This window comes from Capsicum annuum, chromosome 12 (genome assembly GCF_002878395.1).
Source record: "Capsicum annuum cultivar UCD-10X-F1 chromosome 12, UCD10Xv1.1, whole genome shotgun sequence".
NCBI lineage: Eukaryota > Viridiplantae > Streptophyta > Magnoliopsida > Solanales > Solanaceae > Capsicum > Capsicum annuum.
The window spans coordinates 13,865,956-13,875,646 of NC_061122.1; the positions used below are offsets into that span (position 1 = coordinate 13,865,956).

Genomic DNA, 9,691 nt, shown 5'->3' on the forward strand with positions numbered 1-9,691 from the left:
AATGAAAATAAAATAGCAATATATAAACCATAAAGAATTATGACGTAAATATGAAATGTAAGATTTTAAAAATCAAACGCTAATCAAACTTGTAAAATGTGTTAATTAATTAATAAGGAATATATATATATATATATATATATATATATATATATATATAATTTTCTGCTTCTGCTTCTAATTTTTTGAAAAGCAGAAAAACTGTTTCTGCTTATTTTTAAAAACATTTTTGCAAGGTTACCAAACACCCCTATTTTTTAAAAAAGTATTTTTTTTTCTTAAAATAAGTGCTTATTTGGGGAAATAAACAATCCCAAACAGACACTTAATATGCATCGCGTCCCTCCACTGATACTTTGGTCCCAATAAAGTCTTTTACTAATTTATTTCCACAAAAAGAAAAAATTTAAAAACCTTTGAAATTTTTCTCTAATAATAGAAGTCACCATCAAAGAATGTGGCACAATGAATGATGTTGTTCCTTTCCTTAAATAAAGCTCTCGATTTCGTAGAAATTTTTTTGATAGAGTGCTCCCCCAAATAGATCTGCTCTTTGACACATATATTAGACCGTAACACAAGAGACAATTCGCTCTAGTCTTGGAACCAAGCGAAAGAGACTTCATGGATAGAAATTACAGGTAAATCCTTGATCGATTTGCCCTCAACCAAATATATACGTTGATAGGGGATAATTTTTTTGCTATCTATGAGCTAAAGGTGATACCCTACTCGACGCAAATATAGATAAATATATTTCCAATGCAAGTGTCAAAATCGAATGAAAAAAAGAAGAAAAGAAAGGTAAGAAGTGGACAATTTAGCTTGCATGTGAGGCAATTAAAGCCAAGGGCGTCTCTATTTCATTAAGAAAAAGGTGACCATCTTAGCCCCACGTTTGAAGGGACTCATTTTATTTCACAATAATAATTATATCTTTTTTGAGAAAAATATTAAATATTATTTGCAGAAAAAATAAACTTTTTATATAGAAGGAAAGAATTATTAGAAAAGTTTGATATATCTAAGTACTATGTTAAGAAAGATTAATGCATTAATTATATTATTAAGGATCATATAATTTTAAAAATAGAATTTTTAAAAAAGTTTTTTTTTTTTTTATATAAAACTTAAAGTCTCCGTTTAATTTCGGCCTTAGGTCAATAAAAAGCTTGAGTCGACCCTAATTAATACATTATGCTGAGTTTAAAAAAACAGGTAACAATACATGACAATGTGGACTTTAAGTAATATTGATTTATTTGAATTTGGTGACGTGGAACTCTAATAAAATGTCACGTGGCAAAAATTATTTTGTAAAATCATCATTATAAATAATGATACGAATGAACTTTTTTGTAATGCCAATGGCATAGATGAACCAAATTTTAAAAAGTGATGGAATAGATGAGTCATTTTTAATAGTTCGATAATATATTTAGACCTTTTCTCTATACAAAATCATCTACTATATAAGTAAATAGACACATAGACGAATATATATGTGATCTATTTAGATCCTTATTAAAATCAAATAGATAAGTGAGGAGTAATACATACACACATTTTATATTACACACTTTTCTTTTTAATCCGTTGTAAAAAGAATATCATCTTACTATAATTAGAAAAGTTCAACTTTAAACCTCTCCTATTATCCTAATAAAATGATTTACAACCGCACAAATATTCAAGAATTATTTTGGATCACAAATTTTAAATTTTTTTTTTTTTGAAACACCGTACCAAATCAAAGACTAACACATAAAATAAAATGGAGGCATAAAATAAAATGGAGGGAGTATCAATTTACAAATACTCAAATATTTTTTTAACCGCTCCGCCCCCTTCCAAAATGTAAATGCAAAAAAAAGAAACAGCGCTAGTCACCTGTAGAGCTGTCAAAATGGACTTGACTCGTGAGGTCGGTCCAACCCAATCCTTTAATTAAGTGGGTTGAGCTAAGTTTTTCAGCTCATTTAGGAACGAGGTTTATAAGCCCAATCTCACTTCGCCCGTCGGCCTAATCTGTCAGCCTCATAGGCCAACCCTTGGGCCTGGATATAATTATTAAATATTTTTAAGTTGGTCATTTATTTGTTAGTAATTAGGATTTTGTCAATCTTTTCTAACTAGCTACTTATTTTTTTATCCATTCTTTGGTTGATGCTAATTTTTTAAAAGTTCTTAGTGTGTGTTTGAAATGACTGAAAAGTGCTTTTAATTGTGAACTTCAAAAAGTTATTTTTACTCGTGATGATTTAATACTTGTTGCTTTTACTTAATGCAACATTCTGTTCTTTAAATTTAGGCTCTCTCATGTTATGATCTTACTAATTTTATGTAGATATTTTGTACATAACTATATTTATTATCTTAATCATATAAGAATTTTCTCATGAAATCTGTAGCTAATCATCATTTCTCTGCTTATTACAGTAAATGTCACGAGCTAATTACTGCTAAAGTTATTAGAAAGATGCCTATATCATGCTAAAAATTAGTAGGTGACATATTACAGTAAAAATAAAAAAGTTGACGATTGTCTAGTACTTACAATATTTTCATTTATAATGTTTCAGATTATTTTTGTTTTTTTAAGGATCAGCCCGTCTTAACCCGTGGCCTGCTCAGAGCTGGGTCGCGCTGTTATTTTAAAGATCCTTTAAATAAAGGGGAAAGGACAGAAACGACACTTCAAATTAAACTATTTCCTTGAAAATGACCATGGAATTTAAATTTCACTTTCTAGCCATTTTAATTTATTGACTGGTTCTATACCGTTTTTACACAATTTTTATATAGGTTTTATACAAATTTTATACATAAATATTCTATACGGAAATTATATAGTTTTGATACATAATTTATATAATAACTGTACATATGCACTTCAAATTAAACTATTTCCTTGAAAATGACCATGGAATTTAAATTCCACTTTGTAGCCATTTTAATTTACTGACTGATTCTATACCATTTTTACACAACTTTTACACAGGTTTTATACAAATCTTATACATAAATATTCTATACGAAAATTATACAATTTTGATACATAATTTATATAATAACTGTACTATTTTTTACACGTTTTATACAACAATTATATAATTTGTATACACTTTCTATATATTGTACATATACATATTTGATAGAACTATACAATTTCTATACAGATATCTTATATAGATTCATATTCTATTTAATAATTATATCGTTTTTATATAATTTAATTATTATTTTTAAACAATAAAAAAAGCAGAATATTTGATCAATTTAAAAAATTATAATAATAAAAAAATTGAAATATTTTTAAAAGGATTGAATTGCCCAAGTTGAATATTGTATCAATATTGTATATAGACTATATCAATATCATATATGGACTGTATATGAACTACATGGATCAAAATGATCCAAATTAAAAAAGATTAAGAAATGACCATAAAATAACATTTGTTTAGTCAACTGAACATTATTTATCTAAATAACAAACTTGAGCTATAATTAAACTATTAATTTTTTTAAAAAGATCATAGATCGTCCTTTTTCCTTAAATAAAAAGGTTAATCCGTTCTATCCCATTTAACTCTTCAGCCCCCTAAGATTGGATTGGGCCATCCCATTTTAACAGTTCTAATCATCTTTCAATTCACGCCTTGCATTAAATATGGTTGGTGGGAGGCGACTTGCCGCCTGCCGGAAAATACTGCAGCCCTACATTTTATTTGGCTCATTTATTAAAATCTTTATTTTATTTATTTTAAATAATTATTTCAATTTAATTGACTTGTTTTACTAATCATTGAGGGGTCGTTCATATAAGAGACAAAAAAATGGATAGTTTATGTGTATTTTTTTATCCATGACTCTTTTTCTTTTAATATATTTTAAATAAAGAATGTCATTTATTATATTTTTTTATTCATGATTTCCTCTGTTCAATAATATTGGTTCATTATCATAAAAATAGATGTCTTTTTTAGACCAATTTTACCGTGACTCTTTTGCGATTACATTTTTCTATTAAATACTCTCTCCATTTAAAAATGAATGACCTATTTTTTTTTAATCTATTTAAAAAAATGATCCTTTCCTTTTTTAATAATACTTTAAATTTCAATTTTTCATCACATGTTTAAGATCACAAGATGAAAGGTCATTTTGATACATTCGACATAACTTTAATTTAAAATCATAAAATTCAAAAGTTCCTTTTATTTTCTTAAACATCCTGTTAAATCATCTCTTTTTTGAAATGGAAGGAGCATTTTTTAAGACATTAAATTTATTATATTTAAAGAGTAATTTATCGCTATTATTTGTATTATTTTTTTTGTTTGGGCGCTACATCAATAATGATTAAGTATTATTGAACGGAGGAAGTAGTTCTAACTTTTCACCCGAGGCATTTCAAAATACAAAATCACAAGCAACAATTTTTTTCTTTACTTTCTTAAACTCTATCTTCATTCATACAAAATGAAATGTAGGAGTATCATTTAAGATCACGTGATGGAGTTTTAGTTAATAACATAAAAAAGATCTGAAAATTGGTTGTGTGTCTCTCACCATTATATTATAAATACCTGTCCCTTTTTTACCATTTGTATCAACTTTGAGAGTTTCTTTCATTCTTCCTCACAAGAACTAAAAACTCTTATTATTTGTTGGAACAATGGCGTCATCTCTAGTTAACAATAATATTGTGAACCATATTGAAGAAGAAGAAGAGATCATTCGCCCCGTGGCCAACTTCTCTCCAAGTCTATGGGGCGATAGTTTCCTTTCTTTCTCCATCAATACTCACGTAATTAATTAATAATCGCCATCTTATCATCATAGTTACTTCCTAGTTCTTTGATTTTATTAGACAATGTAGTTTGATCATTTTTGGCGTTTGAATATAATTATAGGTTGCACAAAAGCATGCTCAAGAGATTGAACCATTGAAGGAACAAACAAGGAGTATGTTGTTAGCAACTGGAAAGAAATTGGAAGAGACATTGAATTTGATTGATGTTATTGAACGTTTTGGCATAGCCTATCACTTTGAGAAAGAAATCAATGAGATTTTGGACAGGATTTACAATGAAAATTCAAGCCTAGAGGGTGATGACAATAATAATGATGATCTATGCACTTGTGCTCTTCAATTTCGATTGCTTAGGCAACATGGTTACAAAATTTCTCTAAGTAAGTACCTATTGAAGTACTACAAATTAAATGTTGTTGTGATTATATATATTACTATCCATTTGCTAGAAGGCTAATATTTGTATTATTCCTTGTAAACCAGAAATTTTCAGCAAATTCCTAGATAGAAATGGCAAACTCAAGGAGTCTCTTGCTAGTGATGTCTTGGGATTGTTGAGCTTGTATGTAGCTTCACATGTAAGGATTCATGGTGAAGACATCTTAGAAGATGCACTCGCTTTCTCCACTATTCATCTTGAGTCCGCAGCTCCTCATTTGAACTCTCCACTTAGGGAGCAAGTAATGCATTCCCTTGAACAATCCTTGCACAAGGGTATTCCTCGAATTGAGACTCGATTCTTCATCTCGATCTACGAGAAGAAGGAAATAAAGAATGATATGTTACTTCGATTTGCCAAATTGGATTTCAACTTGCTCCAGATGTTGCACAAACAAGAACTTGCTGAAGTATCAAGGTGTGATAATATAAAAACCGTAACATCTTTTTGATTGATCATATATCAAGTATTAATGTTAATTTGTTATGTTGCAGGTGGTGGAAAGAATTGAATTTCATGACATACTTCCATATGCTAGAGATAGAGTAGTTGAATGCTATCTTTGGGCAGTAGGAGTATATTTTGAACCTCAATATTCTCAAGCTCGTGTCATACTCGCTAAGACCATAGCAATGATTTCGGTTGTGGATGACACCTTTGATGCTTATGGTACAGTTAAAGAACTTGCCACATACACTGATGTCATACAAAGGTATGAACTTCATGAGTTTACTTGTACACATATACTTTCAAAGTGAATATCGTGAAAAGATTAAGATGAGCTTTTGCTCATTTTATTTATTACTCTTTTAAAATGCATAAATATGTATACCTTAGATTTGTCAACTTTGCAGATGGAATATTAGCGAAATTGATCGACTTCCTGATTACATGAAAATCAGCTACAAAGCTCTTCTAGATCTTTTCGAGGATTTTGAAAAGGAATTGTCTAGCGATGGAAGATCTCATGCTATCGACTGTGCAAAAGAAAGAGTGTGTTTGAGCCATCTAACTATCAAATTACTTTTTTCCATAATTTATTTCACTTTGTTTTATCTCACATTTCGTTTATTAGTGATCCTAAACTTGGAGCAATTATCACATCTCAATTTTCTAACACGTTAAATTCATATGCTTGGCGTTCACAGATGAAAGAATTAGTAAGGAGTTATAACATCGAGGCAAAATGGTTTATTGAAGGAAATATGCCAACTTTTTCTGAGTACCTAAGCAATGGACTAGTAACTTCCACTTATTACCTCCTGACAACAATAACATATTTGGGTATAAAGTCTTCTACAGAGCAAGACTTTGAGTGGTTGTCAAAGAATCCTAAAATTCTTGAAGGTTGTGTGATAGTATGCCGAGTTATTGATGACATAGCCTCATATGAGGTATGAGATTATGAGTTGTATCTCATGAAGTTATAATATTATATGATATTTGAACAAATAAAGTGATTTGCCAACAGAAGTAAAATAAAATCTAACCTCTAATCTATCCACCTTTGCAGGTTGAGAAAAGTAGGGGACAACTTGTAACAGGAATTGAGTGCTACATGAGAGATTATAGTGTATCAACAAAAGAGGCAATGGCTAAATTTCAAGAAATGAGTGAGGCAGGATGGAAGGATATTAATGAAGGAATGCTTAGGCCCACTCCTATCTCTGTGGAGCTTTTATATCGTATTCTTAATCTTGCCCGATTTATTGACATTACATATAACCGCAATGAAGATGGATACACTCATTCAGAGAAAATCTTAAAATATCTCATTATAGCCCTACTTATGGACTCCATCGAAATATAAGCTGTCAATTGTTGGTCAACTGAAGAAAACCTTCACTCTCTTTGTTGTGAAAGTGAAAATGTTTTTATCTTTATCCTGTTGAATAAAGTTTTTAGGGAACTTCTTTTGTGGTTGTGCGGTGCACTATCTAACTAGGACCTCCTTAAAACCCTTGTAAGAAATATTGCTACAAACTCCTTTTGTATTTTTATGTCAGAATATTTGAAGTTTCTACTTCAGTATGGTCCATAGTGACCTCAGTATTTATCTTGATGTATATGATCTTTTTTTTTTCTCCAAATCCAATCACCAATGCTTTTGCCTCATAAGGTGTTGAGGGTTTGGCGTTGACCCCTATCTTGTTAATTTAAAAAATAGAGGTATTACGAGACAATGAGGTGGCAATAAACCATACCTCAAAAGCTAGTACTTAGAAACTTCACTATGCCACGAAAAGTATGCATGCAAAAGTCTAAACTAACTAGAAGCAGACTCGTAGTGGACTTAAACTACTGCAACATGTACGAAGTTGTTAAGAGTCTCACATCGGAAGAAGGATGGATCATTGATCTCCTTAAATGGACTTAGGCAATTATCCATTCATGAGCTAGTTTTTGAGGTTGAGTTAGCCCAAAGTTCATTCTTTACATGGGATCAGAGCCAAGCCTGATCTTGATTGAGTTAGCCCAAGATCCATTCTTCACAGAAGTTCCTATCAGTGCTTCCTAGATGGTTCAGAATTTCATCTTGAGTGCTTTGCCAGCTCTTATTCTGATCCTATCAGTGCTTCCTAGATGGTTCAGAATTTCATCTTGAGTGCTTTGCCAGCTCTTATTCTGAATGAAGGCAGTCCAAATTGGTCCATACGTAGTAGTCGAATTGCCTTATGAGGAAGATTTCTTTCCTGAAGAAAGATAGTTTCATGATCCAAATTGTTAGCGTGTTTTGCTAGAGCGTCAATGATCGTATTGACTTACCTGTAGCAATGGATCACATGGACATTCCTGTGCGTTACAATGCCTTGGATTTCTTCAATTAGTTTCCGTGGAGGGTCCAAGGTATTTAGTATTTGTCCGAAATCATCCGTTCAGCAAATAATGAGTCAAATTGGAGTGTAAAGTTAGAGAAATTATTAATAATACACCAAGCTAGGCCAAATAAGGCGAAGATTTCTTTCCTGAAGAAAGATAGTTTCATGATCCAAATTGTTAGCGTGTTTTGCTAGAGCGTCAATGATCGTATTGACTTACCTGTAGCAATGGATCACATGGACATTCCTCTGCGTTACAATGCCTTGGATTTCTTCAATTAGTTTCCGTGGGGGGTCCAAGGTATTTAGTATTTGTCCGAAATCATCTGTTCAGCAAATAATGAGTCAAATTGGAGTGTAAAGTTAGAGAAATTATTAATAATACACCAAGCTAGGCCAAATAAGGCGACATGAAGGTCACTGGAATTGTCAGTTGTGAATTGGAGAGGTTTAGCAAAGGCAATTGTTAACTCTCCATTTCTGTTTGATTCTAACAATCCCTCGTGCACCTTCTTTAAAAGAGTAATAAACAACTTCCAACCATATGAACTAAGATTTAGGTTGTTTCAGTGGACCAATATACTAGTGATTTTAGGCCTATAGTGTAGAGCAATTCTGTAGACATTCTCCCGGCTCCATTGTTGGTTCATTCTGCCGTAGACTTTGCCCATGGAAATTTTAGCCTAGCCTGGAAGAGTATTTGTTGTTTGATTCTAGTAATTGTATTAGAATTATGTCCATTCTTCTTGAAGCATCGAGCTTTCCAAATTTTCCAGCATACAATGCTAGGAGTGATGGTAAGGAGAGTTCTATGGACAACATTACCAGGCTGCGTTGACTGCTATTAATGCCAAGAGGTCCTCCAACAAAACTACATATACTGTGAGACAGATTGCTTCTAGCAATAATATGATTTTAAGTCTCCTCTTTAGCAATTCTACATCAGATACACCTTGAATCGGGTTCAATATCAAACCTGATTAACGTGTCATCAAAGGGAAGCTTCTTATTAATAAGTTTTCACATGAAAAGGAAACTTTGAAAGGGAGTCCTTTACTCCAAATATTTTTGGATTGCTACATACGACTCCCATTCTTGTCTCAGTTTTTTGTAAGCCGAGGTAGCGGTGAAGGCTCCATTTATTGGATGAATTCCAGATAGTTTTATCCGTGATGTTTAAGTTGATACTCATACAATGAACTTCATAGGCCACATTAGCATTACCAGGCTTCACATTTTGATGAACATGATGTATTAGAGGACCAAAAGAGATCCAATTATGCGACCAGAAAAGTATCTCTTCTCAATCTTCCAAAATATATTTTTGACTGCTTGCTTACTGATGCCCAGAAGGTTTCTCCAAGCATTGGAATCTTTAAGGGGCCTTGACTTTGGATAATCTACGGATTATAGCTAAAGCAATTAAAGTAAAAGAGAGTATGATTGTAGGAGTTGTTCACATAGTTATTAGAGTCTAGGGCTATGATGCGCAATTCCATCATATTTATTTAGCACATCGGCATTGTTGAGCATGGATGTGATAATTCAATCTTACTGCATTTACATATTTGGCTCCAATTATGTATACATAGATTTCAGGAACGAATAGAATTT

General features: G+C 31.6%; 1 pseudogene; it reads left to right on the plus strand.

Annotated features, from left to right (window-relative positions):
• The first annotated feature begins 4,638 nt into the window (after positions 1–4,638).
• LOC107849803 lies at positions 4,639–7,169 on the plus strand (annotated as a pseudogene).
• The last annotated feature ends 2,522 nt before the right edge of the window (positions 7,170–9,691 follow it).